This window comes from Eptesicus fuscus, chromosome 11, assembly GCF_027574615.1.
Source record: "Eptesicus fuscus isolate TK198812 chromosome 11, DD_ASM_mEF_20220401, whole genome shotgun sequence".
NCBI lineage: Eukaryota > Metazoa > Chordata > Mammalia > Chiroptera > Vespertilionidae > Eptesicus > Eptesicus fuscus.
In genome coordinates, this window is record NC_072483.1 from 91,568,002 (window position 1) to 91,593,806 (window position 25,805).

General features: G+C 44.0%; 2 long non-coding RNA genes across 3 annotated transcripts in view; both read right to left on the minus strand.

Annotated features, from left to right (window-relative positions):
• LOC114233355 (uncharacterized) overlaps positions 1 to 25,805 on the minus strand; it is a 47,037-nt gene that overhangs the window by 2,704 nt on the left and 18,528 nt on the right. For both annotated transcript variants that reach the window (XR_008557469.1, XR_008557468.1), the window contains one exon: positions 25,125 to 25,412. This is a non-coding gene — a long non-coding RNA (uncharacterized LOC114233355). The remainder of the gene's footprint in view (positions 1 to 25,124; positions 25,413 to 25,805) is intronic.
• Positions 11,306 to 12,295, minus strand: LOC114233356 (uncharacterized). The gene is made up of 3 exons (XR_003619512.2): positions 12,183 to 12,295; positions 11,889 to 12,042; positions 11,306 to 11,546 (listed from the first exon to the last, which is right to left on the minus strand). It is a non-coding gene; the product is annotated as an uncharacterized LOC114233356 (long non-coding RNA).

Below are 25,805 nucleotides of genomic sequence, written 5' to 3' on the forward strand. Positions count from 1 at the left end.
CCACCTTGCCTGGCCAGGTGTTTGACCGATTCCTGGTTCTGGCCACAGAGAGCAGGGCCAATTCAGGCAGGGTCTGTGCCAGAGGCCGGGATATGGTTGCGTATTTGCTGAGACAACATACACTGTATTGATCCAATATCTCTGTTGATCAGGTATATTATTACCTGATAGTGTGTTGGGCCCTTGCATATCTAATTCAGTTTGGCAAGGAATAAACCACCTGTAGGATCTTGGACAAGAAGCACAAGCACTTACTTATTAGAAACACACATTATATAGATACTAGAGGCCCGGTGCACGAAATTTGTACATGGTAGGGTCCCTAGGCTTGGCCGGCAATCAGGCCGATTGAGGCCTTCCGGCTGCTGGCCAGGGCCTTCCTTTGTTCCCCTGGTGGTCAGCGCACATCATAGCGAGTGACTGAACTGGTCTCCCGGTCGAACTCCCGAGGGGACACTTTGCATATTAGCCTTTTATATATATATAGACTATAGGCCTGGTGAACAAACTTTGAACACTAGCGGGGAGGGGGTTCCTTAGCCCGGCCTGTGCCCTCTTGCAGTCCAGGACCCCTTGCTCCTTACTGCCTGCTGCTCCTTACCGCTCAGCTTGTTGCTCCTTAGTCCTGTTGTGGAGGCGGGAGAGGCTCCTGCCACCGCCGCTGCACAAGCCAGCCATGAGCCCCGGCTTCTGGCTGAGCGGCACTCCCCCTGTGGGAGCACACTGACCACCAGGGGGCAGCTCCTGTGTTGAGCGTCTGCCCCTGGTGGTCAGTGCACGGCATAGCGACTGGTCATTCCGCCATTTGGTCAATTTGCATATTAGGCTTTTATTATATAGGATTATCTCCATTTTAAAATGAGGAAGTTGAGGTTCAGAGATGCTCATGACTAGTAAGTGACTAAGATGGGTGCTACATGATGGGAGGAACAAATACAAATGTAGTGGCATCATTTTTCAGTCATTAGCTCAGATATGAAAAAATACAACTTCTTTTCCCCTTTTTATCTCCTTTTATCATCACCCAAGGATATGTTTCGAGAGAGGAAGAGAGAGAGAGAGAGAGAGCGCACACGAGGAACATGAATGTGAGAGAAACATCGATCAGTTGCCTCCCATAAGGGCCTCAACTGGGGATAATGCAGGTATGTCCCCTGACCAGGAATCAAACCCATAACCTTTTGGTGCATGGGAGATGCAACAACCACCTGAGCCATGCCACCAGGGTGAAAAATATAACAATTTTTGCAAAACTGGCACCTGCGTTTACCTGAGCCCGTCATCTGTATCAGTATTTCTCCTTTAGAGACGACACCACGGCGTGGGCGGAACTGCTCCAATGATGCTTGCTCCCCTGGACTCCCCCAGAACAATGCATAGTGTCCCCGCCTCTCAAGTCTTTAAACTGAAAGGAGGATTATACAGTCTCTACCTCCTTAAGTCCAGCTCAGCCTACAAGGTAGGGCACCAAAAACCACCAATTCTGAAGCTTTTCTCTTCCATCAAATTCACTCCCAAAATTAGCTCAGAAGGTCTTTATGTGAGAAGATACAAGAACAGGTTCTGACTGACTGAATCGGTTTATGAATTCTTTGTATTTCACTAGAGGCCCGGTGCATGAATTTGTGCACGGGTGGGGTCTGGCCATCCCACCCCGATTAAGGCCGTTCGGGGCCTGGCTGGCCGGAGGAGGGCCCGTGGGAGGTTGGCAGGCCAGCCCCGCCTCCGATCAGGCCAGTTGTTCGGCTGTAGTGTGCGTCATAGTGACCGGTCGTCCAGATTGTTCAGGTCATTCTAGTTGTTCCGGTCGCTTGGCTTTTATATATATAGATATACCTGAACCCTAGACTCTTTAACTTCAAAGCTAAGTAGTTGCTATTTATCTTTATCTGATTCTGATCTAATAGGCACTGTTGGAAAATTATGTAATCGTTTAGTAAATCACAGTGTTACTTCTCACTAATAATAAATTAAAGTACATGTCATTCTGTTACCTGCAATTGCATTACATTTTTATATTAATACCTAGTGTTATTAGTAAGGGGGCAGAAAGGAATAGTCTAGTCATTGCCTGCAGAAGGGCCCGATGAGTTAGCTGCCTTCCAACATTTAACAAGATCCTTAAAATTTCTATGAAATGATTTTACTTTTAAAATTTTATCCAAAGAAAACATTTGTATAAAATCATGTTGTTTATTAATTTTTTAAATGGCAAATAACATAGAGTCCAACCAGAGGGAGTGGTTACATTGATTATGATAGATTTAGTAGTAGCATGTTCAAATGTAAAGATATGTGTGTGTATTGATATATACATAATTTATGTGTGCACACACCTGCTCTACACATGTTTATTCATTTGGGGTACTTTCCAGCTGTAAATAACAGAAACCCCAGTTCAAATATGGCGTAAACAGTGGGAAATGTACTCTCTCCCGCAGTGCAGATGTACGGCAGCTCCAGGGAGAGTGCCACCAGCTAGACACTCTCAGTGGAGACAGACTCCTCCTGCCTCCCACCCTGTCACCGCACTGTGTTGGCGTGGTTCTCGGGCCGTCTGCCTTTATGATGCTAAGATGCTGCCGTAGTTTACATGGTAGTGTCTATGTGAACTGAAGGGAGCCACACTGTGTGTGTGTGTGTGTGTAACCCCCTTTGCAGAATCAAAGGATATGACTATCTACTAGTGTATTTTCATAGATATCATCAGAGGTTGTACCAATTTATATTTCCCTTAACAATACTAGTATATGAATTACCTATTTTTGCACACCCTCATCATTCTTATTTCTAGCCTGATAAGTGAAAAGTGGTATTTTATCATAAATTTTACTGCATTTCTCTTATTTTAAAAGAGGTTATTAATCTTTTCATGTTTAAGGATCGTCTGTACTTCCATTTCTATTACCTGTTTGCTTTTATCCTTTGCTCATTTTTTTCTATAAGGTTGTTGGGGGCAGCCAATCAATGTTTCTCTCTCTCTGTCTTTCTTCCTCCCTTTCCCTCAGGAGAGGGGAAAAAAAAAAAAAGGGCATTACATAATGATAGAAGGAGCACTCCAACAAGAGGCTATTACTCTGGTAAGCATTTATGCACCTAACATGGGAGCACTTAAATGTGTAAAGCAAATCTTTATGGGCATGAATAGAGAGACTGACAGTAATGGGATTTTAATACCCATTGACATCAGCGGACAGATCTTCCAGACAGAAAATCAACAAGAAACGGTAGCCTTAAATGACATACTGGATCAGATGGACTTAACTGATATTTTCAGAGCATTTCACCCCAAAGCAGCAGAATATACATTCTTTTCAAGCACACACGGAGCATTTTCTAGGACAGACCACATGGTAAGACACAAAACAAGTCTCAATAAGTTGAAGAAGATTGGAATCATATCAAGTATCTTCTCTGACTATTATGGTATGAAACTAGGAATCAACCACAAGAAAAAACTAAAAACACACAAAGACATGGGGGTTAAATAACATGCTACTAAACAATGAAAAGCGTTGACATGATATCAAGGAATAAATAAAAAGATAACTTGAAACAAATGAAACCGAGAACAAAACAACCCAAAATCTCTAGGACAGAGTGAGAGCAGTCCGAAGAGGGACGTTCATAGCATGACGGGCTTCCCTCAGGAAAGACAAGCAACTAAGCCCAAAGTGAGGAGAAGGAAGGAAATAATAAACACCAGAGCAGAAACACACAAAATAAAGTCTAAGGAAACAATACAGAAGGTCAACGGGGCCAAGAGCTGGTTCTCTGAAAAGATAAACCAGACTGACAAACCTTTAACCACACTCATGAAGAAAGAAAGGGAACAGCTTGGTAAAGGGGTGGCTGGCTTGGAAAGGACAGGAACCTCCTAAGGGAAGGCAAGAGCGTAGCCATGGTAGCAGCGCCAGCACGATGCCCCTAAAGCCACGTGGCCAGCAGTCTCTCAGCGGCTGCCCGTCCAGGACACGCGGTTACCAGGGAGCCCAACTGAGTCAGAGCAGGAACATGGAGAGGAAAGGGTGCCGCCGAGACCAAGCCAAACAAGCCACCTCAACCGAGCCCGTGCGAGGACAGAAAGCCTCGCCATGTGCTCCGGATTCCAGATGCATCCAGAAAGGCAGGGTGGTGGGAGGGGGAGAACCTCTCTGAAGTGAGAAATGCTGAACAAGAGCAATAGCCCAACCTAAATGATTCCTGATGAGTCCAATTTATTTTTCTTAAATTTTGGTAAAATAACAAAATAGACCATCTTAACCATTTTACGTGTACATTTCAGCAATGCTAACATTTCCCCATTGCTGTGCAACAAGTCTTTAGAACGTGTCCATCCTGTAACACGGAAACTCGGTGCCCGGTGAACAACTCTCTATCACACTCTCCTCGGCCACCAGCACCACCTGCAGCCCCTGGCCAACGGCACCTCACTTTCTGTTTCTTCGAGTTTGATTACTTCATAGACCTCCTATAAGTGAAATTATTTAGTATCTGTTTGTCTTTAAAAAAAACCCTACATTTTAAACTGGAAAACAGGTAAATGATTGGCAAGCTGGAGCATTTTCCATCGTTGAGCAGGGAAGGTTTAAACCAAGATGAGGTCAGTTAAAGACAGAGAAGTGAGTTGCATCTCTTCAATCCCAGCTTGTGACTAGGACAACCCAGTCCCACTTGTGTGGACTGCACCAGGGATTCCAAGGAAGAGAGAGTTGCCGACCTGGAGCTTGACTCTCGGCTGAAGAGCCACCTGGGTCTCAACCAAGCCAACCGAGTGCCCTGTGGTTTCCCTGGGCCTCTCAGGGCGTCCTCGGCTCCAACGTTACCAGCTGCAGGCGCTCCTTCTCCCGGCCTGGAGGCCAGGTTCTGGTTGGGCCTCACCCACTAAATTGAGGACCCAAGTTGTCTCTGCCTTTCCCCTCCGCAGTCTCAGGACTTTGGAAGTTCAGAGTTCAAGCAAAGGGACCTCCCCTTTCAAGCTGGCGAGCATTTCTTTCACAAGTTTCTGGCCCTGGCCTCGGGCTCAGAGCTCCGGTCTAAGACTGACCGTCACTCTCTGATGCAGATACTGGCGGTGTCTGAGATGCTGAGCGTCCTAGACGGGTCCTGAATGACTACAGCATTTGGGCGAATGGGTATTACTGTGGGACCGCGTCCAGCTACCAGTCTGGGGAGCTACAGCAAAGAATCAGGCCAACTCTTGGGAAGCTGAAGGAAATCAGTCCGATGACTCTATGCGTAGACTTTAAGGGCATCTCATCTCTCAGAATTCAGTCATTTCAGTCACTGGAACTTTCTCCCAGTTCAAGGGATCATCAACAGCATCATTACCAAGCAGATATGTGGCCTTCTCTGAAAGCAAATGAGACCTCAGACCTTGGCTGACAATTTGTCAGTTGTGTTGTGTTATAGATTTCAGACAATTATCATACATGTCTTCTTTTAGAACTTGCCAAAACTTGTTTCCCAGCCTAGGATAATTCCTGTCATCCATGTAACAGATCCGATCACGCCTGCACCTTGCTGGTGCAGGCGGTGTCCTTGGTCTTCTGGAAGCTACCCAGCAGTTTTAACACAATCTGTTCTTCTTAAAAGACACATGAGCTAGAGACCTAGGTTAGGCCTCACTGTCTGTGGCACGCCATTAATGGTAGTTGACAATGAAATGCTGATAAGAATATATCTGAATCTATTCTAGACCATACCAAAGCAAGAACTAAAATAAAGTGCTTTTAATCTTCTAATATACTAGAAAATATGTCATGGTCTTAAATCCAGGATCTTTCAAAACTCTGATTTCTAAAAAAAATTTAAAAAATACTGTCCAGAATCTGGAACTCTTGACATAATCAAATTATTTCACCAAATCAAAGGATAAACTACGGGGATGCCATTGTTTATATTTCTGTCTAAAATAATTAATAGCAATGATACTTATTTAATTTTAAAAAACCTATTTAATAAAAGCCTATTTTAACTTTGTATATAAGGCTTATGTACTCAGGAGCAGTTTCATTTAATCAGAAAAATGAGTCTCCTGGAATCTGAAATCTTATCAGATGCTGGCTCGTTTAAGCCCTGACTTTCCTAAACCCGAACATGCTGCAGAGATCAAGTCAGCTGCACGGCGATCGGGAGCACATAGTTGGCAGGCTGCGCCGAGTCTGTCTAAGAGACGCGCCAGGATCTTGCCAGGAGCAAGTAACAAGATGTCTTGATAGTTGCCTCAGTGAGTCTCGTTGCTTTGAGTAATAAAAATAGCCAAGAACTTTAGATCAACGATTTATTAGTAACAGAAACGCAAAACTCAAAAATTTGGAGCTTTCTCAGTTAAAAAATTTGCATTGAGATGCACTGAATTTTTCACTGAAATGGTACATACACTTTGAAAAAGCAGTTCGGCCATTTCATATAAAAGTACACATACTCATCATATGACCTAGCAATTCCACACCTAGATATTTGCCCAAGAGAATGTCCATTTAAAAAAGCCTGTATGGGAACGTCCAGTCCCAAGCAGGAAGCAACCTAAATGTCCATCACCTTGGATGGGTAAACACATTGTCACATCCATGACACAGAACCGACCGCACAGCTACTGGTAAGAGCAGCGACATGTGATTTCCCAAGGATGGTGGTAAACGGGAAGCGCCAGGCACAAAGGCCCGTCTGCCTGCATCCACTGTCTGACCTCCAGACCAAGGTGAGCCTCAGTCGGTGCCAGGAGTGGGGGTGGCAAAGGGACCGACCGCACAGCAGCGGGAGGACGATCTGTGGGGTAACGGCGATGTTCTGCATCTTGAACTCACATACAACTGTGTATGCTCATCCCAACACTTGAACTTCACACTTAAAGAGGGCACATTGTATTTCATATAAACCACGTACCAGTAAGCCTCCCTGTAAGACAACAATCCGGGGCAATGGGTGGGCGAGTAGATACAAGGAGAGTGACCAAGGGTTGGCATGGTTAAAGCTGGTGATGGCGCAGTGGGGACCCGCTAGACTTCTCCCTACTTCTGAATCTCTTTAAGCTCTTCCATAAATGGCAGTTAATTTTTTTACTTTAGAAACTGCTAGGCTTGTGCCATGAATACCCGCCTTCCCCCAGCCATTTTGCCCCACTTGTCTCTGGGACAAAGCATAAAACTTATGGAACTTCCACACAATTGATCAAAGAAAAAAGTCCACTGGCCAATATATGTATACAAATGAACAGTTATGAAAACTGCTTTAAAAGCCATAGCCAATAAGATTATGGCCAGGATTTTTAAAAATTAAGTTCAGTAGCAAAAACACTTAAATGTATCTCTGAGATATTTCTGTCAGTCTTTAGAGTTTATCTCACTGTGAGACAAAACATTTACTTTTAACACAACAAAATGAAAAGAATAAAGCTCTAATTATTCATTAAAATGTTCCCTCAATAAACATGTCTAAGTACAGTAAACATCTCCAAGTGTCTCCTACATGTTAAACGCACCAGAGTCTCTCTTTCGAGAAACCCACAAATTAAATCCGACCGCGTTGCTCCGTGTGTGGAAAGGAAGATACTGTCCCCAGTGGAAATGGATATGGCTGGGAGGACCAGGAAGGAATCTATAGGCCTTTACACCTAGGAAGATGAGTCAGCAGTTCCTTGGCCAGGAGCGGGTTGTGGATGGGCGGGGAGGGAGAAGGGAGGAAGAAGGGGAGCAGATGCCACGGAACTAGGAGGGCATGAGCAAAGCCATGAAGGCAGGAGTACCAAGCATAAGGGGGACTGCCTGGAATCATTGTGCAAAACCAGCAAAACAGAGTGCTTCGTTTCTCATCGATGCCCGAGCTGCTCCTGTCAGTCCATGAACCGTGCAGCTCACAGTGCATGTTGCTAATGAGTTCGTGAGTTTATTCCACAAGAGGAGAAGCTGGTTTTGTCCCCTGGTCACAAGGTATGTCTACAGCTCTGGTCAGCCTATCTGCAAAGGGTCGTGGTTACCCATGAGGCAAGGCTCTGGAAATACAGTTCCACTTCCTGCTTCTATTGGAAAGTCAGATTATACTTCATGCCATCATCATGTTTGCCTACGAACAGATGCATTTAAGAGCCGCTCTTTCCAGCCTTCCTTGGGGTTCTGGAAGGAGCTGTAGAGGAGAGAATAATTTACTAGTTAAATTTAGGAGACTACATAACTGCTAATCAAGGATGATCTAAGTGATCACCAGCACAAATTATTATATTACTTTTTATATTTTTTTATAGATTTCAGAGAGGAAGGGAGAGGGAGAGAGGAAACATCAATGATGAGAGAGGATCATTGATGGGCTGCCTCCTGCACGTCCCCTACTGGGAATCGAGCTCACATCCTGGGCATGTGCCCTTGACTGGGAATCGAACCGTGACCTCCTGGTGCATAGGTAGACACTCAACCACTGAGCCACACTGGCTGGGCAAATTATTGTATTACGAAGTCTGTTTCTTTGCTCCACCTGGTTAAAATCTTGTTGCTGGCATGGCTGAGGCTAAATTCATGACAGAGACCCACGTACCCCATACTTAGATAGGAGAAAGCAGTTGCTCTCCTCACTAGACGGCGCTAGTAAGGACCCACCTTTCCGCTTTCCCCTTCGTCATCCAGTCCTAACCGGGGAGGGCTGCATCTTTCATCTCCGACTCTCTAATATATAAGCAACAATTTTTCAATGGCCAATGTTAACTCCACTGAAAACCACGTCAGTGGTGTTTACTTCGTTCTGAATGGCTGTGATGTAAAGTCTTAAACATTTCAGAGCAACTGCCGGGCTTCAGCAGGGTCCGTCCACCGTGCTCGGTGGGCCAGCGCCACTGGGTCTCCGCGGGGCGTGCAGCGGAGTGGATCCACGTTGGAAATATGTCCTTGGAAAGCCAGCACCCGGCAGCTGCAGTCCATCAGACGTCAGAAAACTAGCAAGTCTGTGAAGAGGGGGCCGCCGCAGAGGCTGCCCCCGCGGAGAGGGAGCTGCTGCCCGAGCAGGGCCTGGCTGTGCGGGAGGTGGAGCCAGGGTGCCCGCAGCCCTGCAGCCCCGCAGCCCCGCGGCCCGCCTCCTGTGGGTCCTCACACACAGGCTGAGACAGGGCCAGGCGGGGCTGTGCTCCCCGCAGCCGGGAAAGGCGGGGGCGGTGACTGCGGGTGGGGTTAGGGTGTGTACGAACGGGACCCCTTCCTTCTGGAGACGGCAGTCACTGCCCCGAGGGCTAAGTTCTGGACGTGGATTGAGGAAGGCCCAGCGTCTGGAATCCTCCAGGCCTCGCCTCCCACAGGAGAGGAGCAGCCGCCCTGCCCTGCCTGCGTGTCCACGGCACCCCAGGGCCCACCTGCTGCCAAACACCGAGCGCAGCTGGCCCGGAGCGCTGCTTTCTGGGGAGGCACCGCCACGGAGCGAGCGCAGGGCGGCGGCCACGGACCACGCGAGCGAGGCGCTCCGGGCGGCTGAGTCCACGCTGACCTTCCGCCGCACCCGCCGCCGTCCTCCGAAGGCGCCCCTGGAAAGCGGCCCTGGCGCTGCCGCTCTGAGTGAACAAAAGTCAAGCCTCATTGCAGCCCGGCCCGCCTGGCTCAGGGGTTGAGAGCCGACCTATGACCAGGAGGTCACGGTTCAATTCCCGGTCAAGGGCACAGGCCCAGGGTTGCTGGCTCGAGCCCCAAGTGCGGGGTGTGCAGGAGGCAGCCGATCGATGTTTCTCTCCCTCTCCCTCTGCCTTCCTCTCTGAAATCAATAAAAGTATATTTAAAAACAAAAAACGTTTTGTCCTCAGACGGGAACTAAAGGAGGAAAATTCCGCCAGCTGATTTTGTATTTCACTGCTGTCCTGGTCAGAGAAATGATTGGTCCATTGTTCAAATTACTAGAGACAGCAAGGTATCTGTAATTACCTTCCAACAAACAACTTCAGTAAGAACAAGTAAGTAAAGAGGAGCAGTGGTGCCCCTGGGTTCGCCTCCCAGCAGAGAGCACATTAGGGGGGTGGGTCTGCTCCTCACCCTGCGGGCACAGCAGCAGCTGAATGCCTTCCGCTGCTGGAGCCTTTCACCGGGCGGAGGAAACATCACCAGGGGGAGGCCGGGAAGAGAGCTCATCTCTCTTTAAAAACAAAGGAATCTACGGGAAGAAACATAGCCGGTCGCTGTTGGGAGTGCGTCGGCGCCCCGGGGCAGGCCGAGCACTGTCTCCCCGAGCACCCTGGAGCCTGTTTAAAAAGCAGTGAGTCGGGGTGAAGAGAGTTCAGGCCGTCAGTCCTTGGCACCGCCGTGGCCATCGCCACACGGTTATCAATTAGTGCGGCCGGGGGCTCAGCAATGCGCACACGTGTCGAGCAGGACCCGCACTGAGTCGGCCCTGCGTTTCCCACGCAGCCCGGAGCACCTGTCAGGTCCTGACGGCTTCCAGGCCCTCCCGACCCAGGATAAATCTTAACAGGTGACAGGCTTTGGGTCAAATTACCAATTCCCTGAGGCCTCCAGGCCTCCGAATCCTAAGTATTTTTGGCATGATTTATATGTTCTTTAGCTTCCTTTATAATGTAACTGAGAGCTATGGCCATTCTAGTGCTACTCCTGAAATAGGAGAAAATGCCCAGCGTTCTGTTTTCAAGACCTCCTTAACAGAAAACTATCAACGATGGGACATAAAGGAAAAACAGCAGTTAATGTTGCAAAAGAAGAAGAGAATATTTGGATCATTCAGACCGCTGCCTCTGTATTCAACACAATTGTCCATGAGGGGAGTATAGATGGAAAATTTAAATTGTGTAAATAAGATGTTAAGAAAATTTCTTAACAATGATCTATACTGAAGATCCATCTTTTGAAATGGGCATTTACAATTCTGAATTTTATCACCTAAAAGAGCCATGAACATGGAACTCTTGCTAACACATCTTCAGAATATAGGAAAAAAGCAGTCCCAGCATTTGTCCTATTTACTGAGCATAAATCATCGTTCCCTCCATGACACTGGAAGCCCAGCCATGTGCCAAGGCCTTGTAAGCATGTTATCATATGGTCAGGCTCAGCAATGCTGTCCCTATTCTTCTTCATTGCTCAAGTTCTCCACTTGCCTGGTGATTTGTGGCTGTTTTTCTAAGGTGCTGAAGCTAAGGAACTAGCTTCCGAGCTCCCTCTTCACACAGAAGTGTAGAGGTTATTCATTTCCAGCAATTCTTCAGTAGCTACTAGATAAAGTTCTACAAAAATGATACTAATTTCTATAGGACTTACCTTGTCACCACTGTCAAATTAAAAATATATATTAAGAGGTCTCAGATTTTAAGTAAAATAGTGGCTTTACTGTTGCTGCAATTGCTTGAAATAAAAGCAGGCAATTCTATGCTGGTCTCCTGAGCTGGCGATGAATGGCTAGCAGTTATGAATCGAAACCTCTGGGGACAGCTGATGCATGGGGTCGGGCAAACACGAATTCGCATGGGACTCAGGACCCTGGGCACTTGGGCTGCAGCTTGCTTCCCGGCTTCCTCCTCTAGGCAGACCTCCCTGCTTCACACCGCACACTACTGAACACGCAGTTACCTGCAATGTCTAGAAAACACTGGTTATCCCCACGCCTTCAAGCCTTTGCTAAAATTGTTTCTTCTGCCGAAAATACCCCTCCACCCTGGCCTGGCAAAATCCTCAAACTCCCGGCCCTTCACTTCTCCTCCTTAGGAGATGAGGGCAGCCACTACCCCTGGTACCCAGCAGAAGCTGCGGGCTGTCTCCCGCAGACCCTCCCCGCCCCTCTCTGAACCTAGTCCCCCACGCACTGCTGTTAGTGTCACTGAAATCCCAGAACCCACTACTTCTTTCTATTTTCACTGCAGCGCATGAGACTAACTCGTTTCTCTGCTTCTACTCTTCTCTGCCTCTGCTTACCTCTCCAGAAGGTGCCAAACCGCCTCTCATCCGAGGCTGATAATAAAAATCTAGGTTCCCAATCAAGGTCCATGCAGAGAGCCAGATGGGAAATCTGAGTGAGTAAATCTAAACTTGGCAAATGTATAGGAGAATTTTGATGGAAAGCGAAAACCTGCAAGCGGAGGTGAGCGTAGTTATGGGTAAGTGGTTACTGTAAGTAGGTGTGGGTTTAAATAAATTCCCAGGACACAACTGGCTACCGGGCGCCGACCTCCAAGAATGTCCCGATGAGCCCTCCCCTGGAGGTGGTACCTGGACCCATGAGGATGCCAGAGGAAACCATGTTGGGAGAGACGAGAACAAGGACAGAACCTCGGGCCCCGTCATAGGGGGAGTGGGAAGAGAAACCAGAAAGCTGGCAGTGTCCCCAGGAGGGGAGCCAAGCTGCAGTGAGTGTGTTTATTACAAAACTGGAAGACTTCTGAGATTCTAGAAGACCTAGATAGCAGAATTCTAGATGTAAAAATATACTTAGGTAAAACTGGCAATTGTGTGTGTAACAGGAAGATGAAGGCCTATAAAAACCGGAAGAAGACTACTGTTAAGAGACAAGGACAATGATGCAGGTGTGAGAAGCTTTTGCATAGGTAGCACAGTGAGCTGCATCTAAACATTACTGTATTTCATACACGCACATGTAACACGAGGTCTTAGAAGCCGAGCTCAGGCGGATTACCCCACTAACCTGTTTTCCTGAAGGGTAAACAGACTTTACTTATGAATTAACAAATAATAGTAATGCCTGTAAAATCAAACAACACAGGAAAATAAAGTAGCAAGTAAAAACTATCCAGGATATCCCCGCAGAGCCATACTATTAACTTCTGGGTCAACATTCTTTTGTAAATCTATAGTCTTCTCTCTCCCCCTCACCCCCACCCCCACCCTTTCACATGCTTAGCGGGGTCAGGGAGCTAATGCGGAGGCCTGTTTGTGAAAATAAAGATTTGCCGGAACATAGCCACGCTCACTTGTCTGCACATTGTCCACAGCTACTTTCACGCGACCACAGGAGAGCTGGTGGTGACAGGGCCTGTATGACTGGCAAACGTAAAAAATGTACTACCTGGACCTTGCCAGTGTGCTCAGTGGTTGAATATCGAGCTATGAACCAGGAGGTCAGGGTCTGATGCCTGGTCAGGGTACATGCCCGGGTTGCGGGCTCCATCCCCAGTAAGGGGCGGGGGAGGGTGCAGGAGGCAGCTGATCAATGATTCTCTCTTATCATTGATGTTTCTATCTCTCTCTCCCTCTCCCTTCATTTCTAAAAAAAAAAAAAAGTAATACCTGGCCTTTTACAGCAGAAGTTATGCAGAATCATAGTACACATGCTGTTTTATAAACTTTTTTTTTCACTCAACAATGTATTATTAATATATTTACAGATCAATGAATGTAGATCATTTTAATGGCTGCATAGAATTTCATTATATAAAGGAGCATAGTTTATTTAGTAAATCTCTACTGAAGAGTTCGAACTCTTCTATATAATAATCAATGCTGTCACAAACATCCTTACCAAGAAATCTTACTGCATTTGATTATCACCTTAAGATAAATTCTTAAAGACAGAATTCTGGGGTCAAATGCTCCATAAACATTACATCTGAAACATTTCCAAAATGCTTCCCAGAATGAATTAATTTTCACTTTTTCAAAACAAAAGAGAAAGTGTACATTTTTCTCTACTCAATTGCCAATGCTGAGCATAAGCATGTGTTTTGAATCATTGAAAAAAAGATACTAGTATACCATTTGTTTCCATTTGTATTGTTTGCTTCATGATTATTGGCTGTTTGCACTTCTTTTTTGTGTGAAATAATGTATTGCATTACATTATTTTTACACAAAAATGTATGTCATGTACTTTGCCAATTTTCTGTTGGAGAATTTCATAAACTGATTATAAGTGTGCTATATTTTAAATCATTCAACAAATATCTACTGAAGATAAAAGACAGGAAATACAGCTACCTTCCACCTAAAGAAGGAAACAGGTACGGCTGCGGGATTCACAGCGACCATCTAGCACAGAGAGGAGTTATCGTTCTGTTTGACATATGAAATGTAAGGAGCTTCCTAAAATTCAGTGAATTATTTAAAAAACATGTCCTGGGCCGAAACCGGTTTGGCTCAGTGGATAGAGCGTCGGTCTGTGGACTGAAAGGTCCCAGGTTCGATTCTGGTTAAGGGCATGTACCCTGGTTGCGGGCACATCCCCGGTAGGGGGTGTGCAAGAGGCAGCTGATGGATGTTTCTCTTTCATCGATGTTTCTAGCTCTCTAGAAACATCCCTCCCCCTTCCTCTCTGTAAAAAAATCAATAAAATATATTTTAAAAAACACACAAAAAAAACATGTCCTGGAAAGAGCAACATCACAAACAAGTCAAATCAATTCCTTTGAAAATTAATATAATCACAGAGATGCTGGGTTGTCTCTAAAGCCAGTACACTAATTAACAACCTTACCAATCAAGTCCTTAGTTTCCAGAATGTGAATGCTGGCTTTTTGCAAGCAGAATTACCCCACCCCCCTTTTTTCTAATGCTTATGAACTTTAAAAAAAACAGAAAACAGAAAGGAGGAAGTGAAATCTACCTGAACCCATCACACAGGCATGCTTTTGTGTTTATTTTCACTCCTCCCCACTGATTACCACACAGATCTGAGCAAGTGGCAGGGGATGAAGGTAATACAAGAGTGACATAAAGAAAGAGAGAGCTAAGAGAGACCGGAAAAGAAGGAACTCTGTCCAGAGAGAATATAATACAACTATCACCTCTGCTCCTGGCATTTTTTATGGGGTTACAAAAACAGGCAATTAGGAATTAGATTTCATACAGAGAATTACATTTTGAAATTCCACAATGCCTAGCCCGATCATTTGCTACAGCTTTGCAAAATAAATCAAATGAAAAAGCATCCTCATATTTAAATTTATGGATCCTGGAAAAATACTACTGCACATGAAAAATTTTTTTTAACTCTTTAAATATTCTTTCATTACCAGTTATAAAAACCTAATAGGCTACCATAAGCTTATAGTGCTTAAAAAATGTACAAGGGAAATTGATAATAAAAAACCACTGATGACAGATATTTATATCACATTCACATAACTATTCCTAATTATAAATATAGATATACATTCCAGGATTACCCACAAGTATGTATTCCTATTAATACTTACCGCAGTTACATATGCACATTGAAAGGAGATATGCCCTTTCACCTTTTATGTTCTACTCAGAAATATTCAGTATCACCAGCTGCCATGGAGGTCACACTGAATTTTGGGTGCTAATTGTGGCAGACTCATATACATCACTTAATTTAAAATAAGGATGTCATTTAAAATCTGCATTCTAATCTAATTCCTCCTGCTTACATAAAAACGAAAACAAAGTTTAGTACGAGGCCATGGCTATAGGGTGACTGGTATAGACAGCGTGTGAAACTTGATAGAGAAGTGAGTTAGCTTGAGCTGTCGCACAGAGCCGCCACAGAATTCCCACCGCCTCAATTAAGAACGGAGCCTTGTGCATGCATGTCCCAGGCTTGGGTTTGGAACATAATGTGGCATGTGGGGTGAGGTCAATGTGGGGTTAGGGGGCAAGAAATATTACTCTTTTAACAAATGGTGTTGAGTATAAAGTTCATGCTAAGGTACATAATCTTTCCAAGAGCCAATTTAAGTGCTTGTATTTTAGTACATGCAATAAAATGGCTCTCAAATTCTAGTCGTGGAATTTCGGATCTGTGTTACATTGAATTTCACAATTGCAATACACACACACACACACACACACACACACACACACACACACTAGAGGCCCGGTGCAAGAATTCGTGCACCAGTGGGGTCCTTCAGCCTGCCCTGTGGGATCTGGCTGAAACCGGCTCTCTGACATCTCCCAAGGGGTCCCAGATTGCAAGAGGGCATAGGCCAGGTCAAGGGACCCCATTGGTACATCACTGAGGCTGGGGAGGGATGCGGGAGGTTGGCCAGCCGAGAGGGACCATGGGAGGGCTCCAGGGCAGGTCTGGCCCATCTCGCTCAGTCCCTATCGGCCGGACCCCAGCAGCAAGCTAACCTACCGGTCGGAGCGCCTGCCCCCTGGTGGTCAGTGCACATCATAGTGAGCAGTTAAGCAGCCTTAGCGTATCATTAGCATATTACGCTTTGATTGGTTGAAGGAATGACCGGACGACCAAATATTTAGCATGTTAGGCTTTTATTATATAGGATATATATGACTTAAGTAAATTCATGTGTTTTATAATCCAATAATATTTATCATAATTTTAAAAACTTTGGTGCTTTAACATAAAACTTCACTGAACACAGCTACACAGTACTAACTCCCCTAAATGCCATTGCTTTCACATCTTGGTGCCGTGGCTCCTTTTTCCTTGAAATGAAATTTCCTCTTTAAAAATGTAAAGCCAATAAGATAATAATTACTGTATCATAGCTTTCTTATAACACTTTAATGTAATAAAGAATGGAAGTGGAGAGATTAAAAATGGCAGCAGAGTAGGAGGATGCTGCACAGACATGCTCCCAGGAACAAGCTGGAATTACAACTGAAATACGGGAAGGCTTCCTGAATAATCAATGGAAAACTCACAGGAGAGAATCCTGATACCTGAGGATAGAAGGTGGAGACTGCATAGAGTGGTAGGAGGGGCAGAGGCGCGGAAGGGCTTGCTGGGTACCCATAGACGGCAACTTAAGCCCCGGAGAGATATCTCAGCTGTGTGTGGGGGACGGGGGGGCCACTGAGAACTCTGGGATCTAATCCCAAAGCTGGGCTCCCCAGCAGAGAGCACCAAACTGAGGAGGGTACCCACATAATATCTAGCTGAGAAAAGCAATGGGGTGCTCTCTGCCAGGGAGTGGCAGCTGAAAGTTTGGGCACCCTCTTAAAGGACCAATGCACAAAAATTACCTGTGGAGCTACCCACCTTGTGCTCTGGTAGAGGGAGGGTGAAGTGGACTGAAGCTGTGAGAGCAGAACCCAGGACTGGGGACTTGGGGGATAGAGCTCAGAAGGCAGACACTGCAAGTTTCCTGAGCTGAGTCATTCCCTCACACAGTGGAGGACATCTGTCCCACATAGACATCTGCCTTGCCTTGGGGGAAGATTTGACACACCCTATTGAAAAAACACCTTGCCCTGAGGCCACTTAAGAGATTAAAAGTAACAATTAGTCTCCAGGCAGAAGCAACTACCCCACCTTGTTGAAAAAACTCTTGCCACACCTGAGGATGATTGCCTGGGGGCAATTCAAGTCAGAATCCTATTAGTCTGTAGACAGAGGTGGTCTCTGGAGGCTTTGAGTCTTTGCCTGATCCAATTAGTCAGAAACAGCCTTTAACACTGTCCTTCACTAGAGGTTGAGAGGTGTAGAGGATCTACCTAATACATAGTCACAAACCCAAACAGACAACCAAAATGAGGAAACAAAGAAACAATCCCCAAATGAAAAAACTAGCAAATTCTCCAGAAGAAGAGATAAATGAAGCAGAGATAAGAAATTTATCTGAAACAGAGTTCAGAATAATGATGTTAAAAATGCTCAACAGTATGAAAAAAGATATAGTAATTATGAAAAAAGAACAGTCTGAGATAAAGAATGACATAACACAAATAAAGAACACATTGGGCCCTAATCAGTTTGGCTCAGTGGATAGAGCGTCGGCCTGTGGACTGAAGGGTCCCAGGTTCGACTCCAGTCAAGGGCATATACTTTGGTTGTGGGCACATCCCCAGTAGGGGGTGTTGCAGGAGGCAGCTGATTGATGTTTCTCTCTCATCAGTGTTTCTAACTTGCTATCCCTCTCCCTTCCTCTCTGTAAAAAAATCAATAAAATATATATTTTTAAAAAAAGAACACATTGGAAGGAATACACAGCAGATAAAGGGAAGCTGAGGATCGAATTAGTGAATTAGAAGACAGAGTTGAAAATATCACTCAATTAGAGAACCAAAAAAATAAAATTAAATTAAAAAACAGGAGGACAGCTTAAGGGAGCTGTGGGACAAAGTGAAACGTAACAATACTAGAATAGTAGGTGTGCCAGAAGAGGCAGAAAGGGAGAAAGGAATAGAGAAGGTGTTTGAAGAAATAATGGTAGAAAATTTCTCTAACCTGGTAAAGGAAAAAGTCACACAAGTTCAGGAGGCACAGAGAATCCCAAACAAGAAGAACCCAAACAGGCCCACACCCAGACACCATCATAATTAAAATGCCAAAAATTAAAGACAAAGAGAGAATCTTAAAGGCAGCAAGAGAAAAGAAAACTGTTACCTACAAAGGACTTCCCATAAGGCTGACACCTGATTTCTCATCAGAAACTCTACAGGCCAGAAGGGAATGGCATGAAGTACTCAAGGTAACGTAAAGCAAGGATCTGAGACCAAGATTACTATCCAGTAAGGCGATCATTCAAAATAGACGGTCAAATAAAGAGCTTCCCAGACAAAAAAAGGCTAAAGGAGTTCATCACCACCAAGCCAGCATTACAAGAAATGCTAAAGGGATTGCTGAGAAGAAGAAATAGAGAGAGAAACCTAGCCATACAGAATTAAAATGGCTATAAATCAGTACCTCTCAATAATAACCCTAAATGTAAATGGATTAAATGCTCTAATCAAAAGGTGTAGAGTAGGTGAATGGATAAAAAAACATGGCCCAACTATATGCTGTCTACATATAGTAGAGACCCACCTCAAAACAAAAGACACACACAGGATGAAAGTGAAGAGATGGAAAAAAAATTTTCCATGCAAATGGAAAAGAAAAAAAAAGCTGGAGTAGCAATACTCATATCTGACAAAATAGACTTTAAAAGCATCATGCTAAGCGAAATAAGCCAGTTGGAGAAAGATAAATATATGATCTCACTCATTTGTGGAATATAATGAACAACATAAATTGATGAACAAAAATAGAGCGGGGGGGGGGGGGATATACTAGGATATAATAGAAGTAATCCTGTTATTTGCAGATTTTTAATATTTCCTACAATTTTTATGATATCATACTATGTTAGTACAGTTTTGGTAATATTATTATACTTAAAATCCTTTTATTCTTGAAATATTCGTGTTTATTGCATGTAATATTATTATATGTAAGATCATTCTTCTTGAATAACTGGTGCTTATTGCATGTAATATCGTATTTAAAATCGTTTTTCTTGATATATTAATGTTTATTGCATGTAACATTATATTTAAGATGGTTTTTCTTGAAATATTTTTTAAAAAGTAAAGCCCAAACATAACCTGGTCACACACCTGAGAGTTCACACTGGAGAAAAGCCTTAAATGTCCAGAGAATAGTTTATCTTTCTCACTCAGAATGGCAACACTGAAGGAGATACTTTGGGACCCATGTACCTGAATATAAACTCCTTTTATTGAAACATACACTCTGCTAGGTTCCTCATAAGCTTCAGGTACAAGTGAGGCTTTAAGGATCTGCTTTTGCCAACCTGCCCAGACCTAATACCCAATTGATGTCACTGCGAGTATTTGTGGCTGAAGCCATTTCACCTCAACCACCTGAGGAATGTGCATTGGTCACATCACCTGCGTGCTCAGGGGAAAGGTATTCTGTGTTCCACTTGTGCTTGAGGAAATGATGATTATTCTGACCTCTCAGCAGGATCTTCATTCCTTTCTCTCTGACTAGGTAATGCACCTGACCCAGGGTTCCTCCAGAGCACCCGTCCTCAGCTAAGAAGTGCTACTTCTGACAGGGACATGGTGGTTCGCACATGAGCTCTGATGAATTATTTCAGGTTCTAATTCACCAACCTGCAAACTGCTTGCTGTCCTCTGCACCTTTTATGTTTTTGTAAAGGTGTGTTTTTCTTTTATATCTTTAATTCATGGTTCTATTCACTGCCTGGGATGATTGGAAAGGAAAGTTATGATCTGTCAGCATGGAGAGGTAAATGGATATGGTGGGGTCTAAAGCTTTTGTGCTCTGGAAGGCACAGCATGATAGCAGAAAATTCCTCTTTGTCCAATATTGGCTAATTTTGTATTGCTGACCAAGGCCTTAAATGAAGGTGTACATGACTTTTTGTTTTTAATTTGAATTTTGGAGTATCTATTATTGGTGAGGTCAATGGTCATCCTGAAGAGACCTTTGTTGTGCTTGTACAAACAATATGAATTATTATCTCTGTTCACAGTATCCTATATAATAATCCTATATAATAAAAGGCTAATATGCAAATTGTCAAAAAAGTAAAGCCAATTTATTTATATATATATTTTTTTTTTTTTCTTTCTGAAATGAAAATAATTTGTAAAGCCATTCTTAGTTCCAGGTGTTCAAGCACAAGGAGGCAGGGGTTGCAGGAGTGGCTGTTGGATGCAGCCCACAGGCCATAGTTTGCACATTGCAATGCACTGTAGTAAGTAATAGAGAAAAGGGGATGCCTAACTTTGCCTAGAATGGTCACGTCATGTTGAGAAAGAAGTTAAAACTGAGTTGAATTTTCAAAAACGAGTAGATGTGCAGTAGGCTAATAAGGCATTCCAGAAATAAAGAATGCCCGTCAGGAGGACCTGAGAGGTTACAGACAGAGATGTCTTGCTTAGCGTAAATATGAATGATTCAAAACTAGTCCTATACACAACAGCGTAAGTGGATTTCAAATCCATTAGGCTAAGTTGAAGAAACCAGACTCGAAAGGCAATATGCTATGAGTCTATTCCCATGCCATCCTGGGAAAGGCGAAGCTGTGGGGATGAGACTCGGGTCAGAGGTCCCCAAAGGCTGGGATGGGGATGGGGATGGGGATGGGGATGGGGAGAGAGGTCGACAGCAAAGAGACAGCATGAGGTGATCTTTGGTGGTGATGAAACTTTCTGTGGTCTTTTAGTCAGATAGTTTACTTTGAGTCTAGCTTAAAAAATATATATTTCTCAGTTATGCTCCAGAAATGTTGTCAAGGAATGCTTCCTTCCTAACTGCAATTGTTTAATATTCTCCAGTTCTCTGATACAATCTTTAGGGACTTGTAGTGCTCATTTGCACCTCCACTGGATGACAGTAAAAGCTCTATGTACTGAGCACAATATAGTACACCAGGTATTGCAAAGAAAGAGGCTAAAGGGACATAAATTCAGATTAGAAAGTGTCTGCTTCCCTTCTTCCCAATCCCAACTAAACTGACCAAGGAAAATGTAAAGATAAGGAAAAGTTAAGTTGGTGCTTAAAGGTAAGGAAAGAATGGCTGGTGCTGCTGTTACCATTGCAATCACCTAGTTATTAATCATGGGAAAGGCCAGACATTGTAAGTGTAGTCATCTGGGCAGTTCCCTGCAAATCCCTCGGGGAAGGGACTGGACAGAGGGAAGATGGGAGCGTGCACAGTAAAGTCAGGTGACACAGGGAGGTGCTTGCTTGTCTGTCTAGCCTGGTCTGAGGTACAAGAACAAAAGGTAGTTGTAACTGAATCATCAGTGGTTGGGCTACTGATACCCTGGAAATAACAAAAAAGATGTCCCAAGATACCCTGTTTCTAATCTCTCCATAGGTGTCTTGGTTCCTATACTTCTAGAAGTCTAGCTACTTAACTCTTACTCTGATTCTGTGAACAAATCAGTATATATTCATAATTTTTTAAAAAAAATTAAATTGATTTTTAGAGAGAGAGAGAGAGAGGAAAGGAGAGACAGAGAGAAACATCGATTTGTTGTTCCACTTACTGATGCATTCATTGATTACTGTATGTGCCCTGACTGGGGATCTAACCCACAACCTTGGCATATCAGGGCGATGCTCTAACCAACTGAGCTACCTGGCCAGGGCTCCATAAATTTTCTGTAATTGCCTATGTTAAGAACAATTTCTGTTGCATGCAGGCCCAAACTCTACAACTGAACTAGTTGCAGAGGCTCTCATAAGAGTCCATGTTATCAAATGTCCAAGAAAATTAGGTTTTTGTCAAAATTCATGCCTGACCCTGAACAATAATAAACCAAGACTGTGCCCTAACCGGTTTGGCTCAGCGGATAGAGCATCAGCCTGCGGACTGAAGGGTCCCAGGTTCAATTCCGGTCAAGGGCATGTACCTTGGTTGCAGGCACATCCCCAGTAGGGAGTGTGCAAGAGGCAGCTGATTGATGTTTCTCTCTTATCGATGTTTCTAACTCTCTATCCCTCTTCCTTCCTCTCTGTAAAAAAAATCAATAAAATATATTTAAAAAAAATAAAAAATAAACCAAGACTGTCATGGAAGGAGGCTTCTGAGAGTTCATGGTCCCAAAACCAACAGTTTCCTGACTGTACACCCTACAGCTTCTTAGGTACCTGTTCTCTAGTGTGTCAGGAAGGAAAGTCAGCCAGCCAGAGGCAGGGCAGATCAAATCAAATGGAACCACTCCCAGATAAGTAGATCTGAGAGGGTTATTGCTAGCATACCCGCCCTGCCAAGGCAGTGAAGAAAGCCTCCCGGCTGAAAGGAAAGGACACCACACCATAACACAGTCCATAGAGAGAATCAATAGCAGCAAAATGGAAATTGTGTGCTGATGTAAAAGACTCTGAAAATATATTTTCCCCACAGGCAGTTATGTTTCTGACAACAAAGGAATTAAATTCAAAATTGGTGAGTTTAGTTCATTACATTTATGGAGAACATTTACATTTCTGGACTTGTTTCTATAATCTTACCTTGTGCTATTTGCCCTGCCTTTTCTTTGCTTCTACTACTTTCTTGTCCTTTTTGGCAAAATAGGAGGATTGAGGTTTTTATACTAGAAATTATGCCCTCTATTCTTTTAGTGGTTACCCTTGAGATTGTATCATGAGTGCACAACAACGTCTAAACTAAGATGCTCTCTTAGCGTTCTGAATTAGGGAAAGGCTCAGATGCTCAGAGATACAGTGGCTCAATGAGAAGTTCCTTTCTTTTTCACGTAACAGTCCTCCTGCGAGCAGCCCAGGTGAGCACGGTGGCTCTGCCTATGCGACCGCTCGGCCTGCGCTGCCTGCATGCCACTGTCTTGCCATCGGCCAGGATGCTGTCCTCTGCAGAGGCAAAGGCAGACTGCTGCCACGTTGACAGCCATAGCAAAGGGCAAGGGAAAATCCTGTGCAAGCAATGTTCTTCTAAGCCAACGAGGCAGAAGTGGCACCCAGCACTTCTGTCCAATATCAAGAAGTGAGTAACATAACAACATACTGCTGCAACTCTGCCTGGGAAATACAGTCTCTTGCTGGTAATACCAACTACCTAGAAAGAAGGGAGAAGAGTTTTTTGGGGGACACTAGAAGTCTGGCCATCAAAACACCGATATCTACTTTCTTCCCATACATAGAAAGGACTTTAATGCCTCTCTTTGGAGCATAATTCAAGATCCCATCTAGTCCAAGGTCCAAATTCTCCACATTTCAAATGACTCTGCTCATAGTCCTGGGAGCAATATATTAATAGTCAAGTTATATGAACCTGAACCCTAGCATATGGTGATGGAAGACCTGTTGGATAAAGAAAGGAAGGATGAGAGATGAAGGAAGAACGGGAGATCCAGAGCAGTCATGGCCCACAGACAGGAAGAACACTGCTGCACAGGGATGATAACGAACCCTTTGGCCTGGGATTAAAAGAGGGCTCCCTGTTTACACATGGGTTCTGATATCTTACAAAAACTCCTTTATTACCTACAGTCTCTGCCTTTGCCTTCTAATGTTCTCCACTGTTCAGAATCTGTGGCCACGTCTGACTTTGGAGAGGATGGCGGTATGGCAGAGTGGAAATGGGGGAGTGTACTGTTTTAATAGCCCACTTCTCCACTAGAGTAGGTTTGGAAGCCTGAGGGTTGCTCTAAGGTTTAAACAACCAAAACCTTTCACAAGATCTTACTTACAGCCTCATTGGCAATGCAATTCTCAAAGCCCCTGATTAGGCTTTGGTTCTATTTATTTCCTATTTGTTACCACATCAAATATTTTTGTTTTGTTTTTCTGAACGAAGTTTTTAAGCAGCCTTTCCCCTGACTTCTTGGCTCCCTCTCTCCCTCTTTCTCCTTTTAATGACAGCAACTTTGAGGCTCTCTGAACAATATGATTAGGTTGGAAGGCAACATTCTTAATTTGGTGTTTGTCAAAGGCTTGCCTTCTTTCTTTGAGGAAGCTTTAGGGAAAGTGTTTGAGTCATAGTTTATTTCATGCTATTTCTTCTAATACATTACTGAAAGCAATAGGGAATGTGTGTTGGCTGCTCTTGCTGCTTTTAGCAAGGTATTATAAGAAAAAGATGAGCTAAGGCAAGAATATGCCAATTTGCAAGCAGAGAAGGAAGAGGATAGAGAATCCAGAAATTTGAGCCTCACAGGCTGGAAAAGCCAACTACTTCTGTCCCCCAAACAACATAAGATCTACTGCCTCACTGCTAAGCCCTAAAGTTTGCTAAGCCAAATGCCCCATATTTTAGGTTTCTGTGATTGTTGCACATCAGTTCCAGGGACTGATTTAGTTAAGGTGAAGCTACTCTAAGAAAGACATCTACAAATACAAAGGGTTAATGCACATTTCTCTCTCAGGCAATGGCCCCAAGATACAGTCAGGTTAGCAGTATGGCTCTGCTCTACCGAGTCATTCAGGGACCCAGATGATTCCATGTTGCTACACAGTCTCCTACAGTCTGAATGCGTATGGTCAAAGCAAAGTCTCTCCACTGTCCATGTTCCAAGCATGAGAAAAGAGAATGAGAAGTCCAAGACAAGCAATTTCCTTTTAAGCAAATCATGTGACAGGTGACATGACTCCAGCACACATCATATTGGTGATAACTCGATGCATGGCCATACCTAGCTGTATGGGATGCAGGGACGTGTGGTCTCTGGCTGAATGGACATTTGCAGGAGGGGGATCAGGGTTTAGGAGGGACACCATACCTACAAGTCCCTGTCCCCCAAAACAAAGATCTTAGAATACTTTAACTATGGTAAGCTCTCTTTCAACTTATAGGCTTTTGCTCGGGATTCTATTTTTGTCTTTGAAGGCCCCCCAAATAGATAATATTGTTATTTTTACACAGTTGTTTGTGTAGATTTACTTACATGTTTACCAATTTATATACACCTTTGTTGGTATTGCATTAGTTTTCTTTTGCTGCATAACAAATTACCACAAGCTTAGCAGCTTAAAACAACACTCACTCATTAGCAGGCAGTTCCGTAGGTCAGAAGTCTCGTGAAGCACGGAGGGTTCTAGAGCATCAGAAGGCTGAGACCAAGCTGTCAGCTACACGGAGTTCTCATCAGGACGCTCTGGGGAAAATCCTTTCAAACTCGTTCTTTTGGTTGACAGAATGCGGTTCCTCGGTGCCCCTTTCCCTGCTGACCATCATCACGGGCCACTCAGCTCTTTCCCACGTGGCCTCCTGAGGCAGGTCACAGCCTGGCATGTGCTTTTGAGGCCATGGAGTGTCTCTCTGACGTCCTCTTCTATAACCAGATGAAAAAATACATATATTTATATACATAACATACATACGGGAGTTTCTCAACTGCTCTTTTAATCGGTCATAACATCTTACTGAGTCAAATAAAATCTTTGATACTTGTTCATTTATATTTGCATGAATTTGAAAGTTACACTCTAACAGTTGCATCCCATAAAAAGCTAGCTTGCCACAGGTTGCCCTGTAGTAGAACTGTTAGTCATCTAGGCCCATAGATACATAATTGCCTACGATCAGCCTTTTGGTGCCTCGCCATTAAATCTGAACAATAAATTTACATTTGGGAAAAGCCTCCAATATGAAAATATAACAAAAAAAATCAAATCAAGAGGAAACTAAGAGAATACTAGGAGCAGAAGAAAAGTTTAAAGAAGTG